Genomic DNA, 3700 nt, shown 5'->3' with positions numbered 1-3700 from the left:
CTGGTTCATATTTTGACTGTTCTTAACTTGGAGTTTCCCTTGGCACTGAAATCAGTGGGTAAATCTAACATGTCCTTGAAGGGCCATAAGATCCAAGATAGCCAATCCCCAGTTCCCTCAGGATTTGTTCATTTAAAATTTTCAGGTTTGATTTAACAAACTTAAGGTTTTGGTGACTTCATGATCAAAACAACAAGAAATCTGTGAAACTTAACTAAAACTGGCTAAAAGTGGTCCCTGCTGATGACTCATACATGATACATCTCATTAAAAAGGAGGTAGGATAATAAGGTAATTCCTAGCTTTCCACACTAAAAATGCAGTACCAGAGGGTTCTGTTATCCCACGGGTTTGGGGGATATTTGGCAAAAATTTATGGTGGCCCAGGTTGGACTAAGCTTTTAATGCTCCTTGGATTCACAGGATCAGGCATTCCAGTGTGCACTGCACAGGTTTTTGCAGGGAAATCCCTTGATCCCCAAATCCATGGGAGTTCAAAGCAGAAACCCCTGGGAGGTGAAGGCAAGAGGATGTTTCTAGGGCATTTTGAAGTATTTGGTGTGCCCTAAATGTTAGGTTTGAATTAATGCAAATTTTCCAGGATTGTGTGTTTGGAGTTGCTGGTTTAGGGATGGCAAGGTCTGGATTTGGATTTGTGGGCACCAAGCACTCCTTGTGTCAGCTTTAGGTCTGGATTGGTGGGAATTGTTGGAGGAAAGCAAAGGGAGTTGAAATGCACAGATCTATTCCTGGAGAAATCATCAGGATGGGAGAAAAGAGGGTGTGGAACTGCTGGGAGCTCCTGGAGAGAAGAAGGGATCCAAGGATTGGAGCAAAAGCTGTGGAACAAAGCCTGAAAGGGGACAGGGGAAGGGGGAAAGAATCCCTGCTCCAGGAATCCAGCAGGGAGCAGGAGAGGATCATTTTCCATCCACCAGCTCTTGGTGAAATCCTAATAATGAAGATCAGAGGAAATTATTTGTTTGCTATTAGGTTTGGAATGAAAGGTGCTATTCCAGAGAGGAATATTCACCTCTTAAAATTCTGTTGGATAAAGGAAAAGAGGGAGGAAGCAGCTGGGGAATGAACAGGTGGATTTTTGGTGGATACAGGGGAAGATGTGGCAAGGGACTCTTAGGTAAATGACACCTCATGGGTACCACCTGGAAAAGCCCCAGCTGCCCTTTTTTCCAAGCTCTGACATTCCAAAGGGGTAACCAGTGGTTAGCACATCCATTTCTATATTATTTGGGTGCCCAGTGCTTTGTTGGGAAGAGATAATATTAGGAAATGAACAAATCCAGGGATATAACTCCTGATAGTAAAGCCCTGGGGGCCCAGGTTTTTATATTCTTCCCAAACCCCACAAAGGGAATCCTGGAGGAGGTGTCATTGTCACTGTTGGTGGAATTCCTGGGATATGGAAAGCAGCAGAAGCAGAAAGAACAGAGCTGGAACCAGACTCCACCTGGGTAAGGCAGACACCAAATCCTTTGGAATTAAAACTAGGCAGGGATGAGAAGAATTAACTGCCAAATTTGTACCCCATGGGATACTCCATGAGAAGATCCAGACTGGGGACTGTTCCCAGATGGGAGCAGTGAGCCTTGGAATTGTCTGAAGGGAAGAAAGAGGGATCCTTTCAGCACAAGGATCAGCTGTCAAACATGGAGATGTTACCAGAAAATTACTCAGGAGTGTTTAGCTCCCAGGCCAGGTCAATCTCCTGCCTCATGAGGCTCAGGAATCTGGGAAGACCTCTACTAAAGCTGACTTAAAGTGGTCCCTGCTGCTGACTAATTAAAACAACTCATTTAAAAGGGGGTAGGATTGGTTCAATAGTCACAAACCCATCTTGCCAAGATCAGAGTTCTCTGCCCACTGAGGACCCAGCAACCAGCAGGGACATTTCTCCCACTCTCCAGCAGAGACCTCCTCCCTCTACATCCAGGGAGCTGCAGCCACTCAGGGAGCACCAACTAAGTCCTGGGCTGGGAGCAAGAGAGGGACAAGGAATATTTTCAAGTCATTCCAACCTCAGAGGTGTCCAGACCTGGGAGAAAGCACTTCCCACACCACTCTTGGAATATTCTTCCCTGTCCCTTCCATCTTTGGAAGGTTTCTGTGGGAGCCTGACTTACTTGAGCAGTTCAGAAACTGCACATCCCTAAAGCATTCCCTTGGAAACATGAAGCTTCCCTCGTGCACTTCATTTCTTTATCCCAAATATTTTCCCTGATTATCCACAATCTAGAAAGAAAAAATTCTCCTACTTTTTCACCACTGATTCCCTCATTTTTACTTCAAAGTAATTATTTAGTGGAGCTTTTCTCAAGGTCTGCCCCCACAACTTTCCCTACGTCCCCACTACTCATCACCTCATCTTTCCCTGGAAGTATTAATTCTCTACTCTTGGAGTCAAGTTTTGCCTCCAAAATTTTCACTACCTGTCCACTACAGAGTTCCTAATTTTCCCCCCAAAATATTCATCCTTTCCCCTACAGATATATGCACAGCTCCATTCCCTTGGGTCTTGCCGCTGGTCACCAGAGAGAAAGATCAATGTCTGCCCCTCCTCTTCCCTTGGGCTTTATGTATATTTGATTTGCCAGGTCTTCAAGAATTTAAAGAATACTTTTTTTTTTAATCTGCAAATGCAGTTCCAGTATCAGATACTGTTTTTAGTATCATTGAAGAGATGATGAATCCCTTATCAAACAAAAAGCCAGGTGAGCTCAGTGTTGTTTCAGCAAGCTCCAATCAGCCTCCAAAGATTCACTCTGAACAGCTCTGGGCTGCCCACACCTCATTCTCCATGGAATTTGTGTTCCAGCCCCTCTGGTGTTCAGGATGCCCCTTTTGCTGGGGGCAGCAATGGACACAGGCTGACTCCTGGGAAAATTGTTGCAGGAAGAGCTGCCTGTCCTCTTTTGGACTCCTGCTAGTTCAGTTTGCAGATTTCTGTTTGATTTGTGGATTGCTGCTTGTGGAGCTGGAGGAGCCAGCAAAGAGTTGTTTCTTATCTTCTGTCTCTCTGTTACTCATGACCACTTAGGTCTTTATGACAGTGCTCCTTTATGAACCCCCAGCTTTAGAACCTTTTGAATCACAACAGTTTTCAGGGCTGCCTTGCTTGTGGTTTATTACAGTAATTTACTGCCTGCTCCTAGAATGTCTTTAAAAAAAAAAAACCACAAAGCAATGTATTGAGTCTCCTGTGGTAATTTTTCTGTATTTTGTATCCAAGTTTGGTAAGGAATGTGAAGTTTCTAATATATAGGCACGTGTTGTGTATGTCAGAGATCAAAGGTCATTATTACAGGATTCTTACAGTTGCTTTGGTAAATAGCCATGGGAAACATTCCCATGATGTGGGAGCTTGCAGATAAACAGAAAGATCAAATGGAATGAAACTCCAGATGCAGCTGCAAGAAACAAGTTTTTCACCAAAACAAAAGTGGGGGAGGGGAGTGGGTGGCAGAAAGTCAGGACAATTACTTGCATAAATAATCTAAAATACAATTCTATTCCATGCTGCAAGCAAGATACTTGTATGAGTGTGTGGAATGCTGCTCCCTCAGCTCCTTAGGGATAAAGCAAAATGGGATGGATTGTTTGATCTTTTCTCTCTCTCCATCTTTGCTGCATTTAAACCAAGTATTTACTCATTCTGATAAACTTCTCATCATGGGCACTTCTC

This window comes from Haemorhous mexicanus, chromosome 5 (assembly GCF_027477595.1).
Source record: "Haemorhous mexicanus isolate bHaeMex1 chromosome 5, bHaeMex1.pri, whole genome shotgun sequence".
Classification (NCBI taxonomy): domain Eukaryota; kingdom Metazoa; phylum Chordata; class Aves; order Passeriformes; family Fringillidae; genus Haemorhous; species Haemorhous mexicanus.
This window is presented reverse-complemented; position numbering follows the sequence as displayed.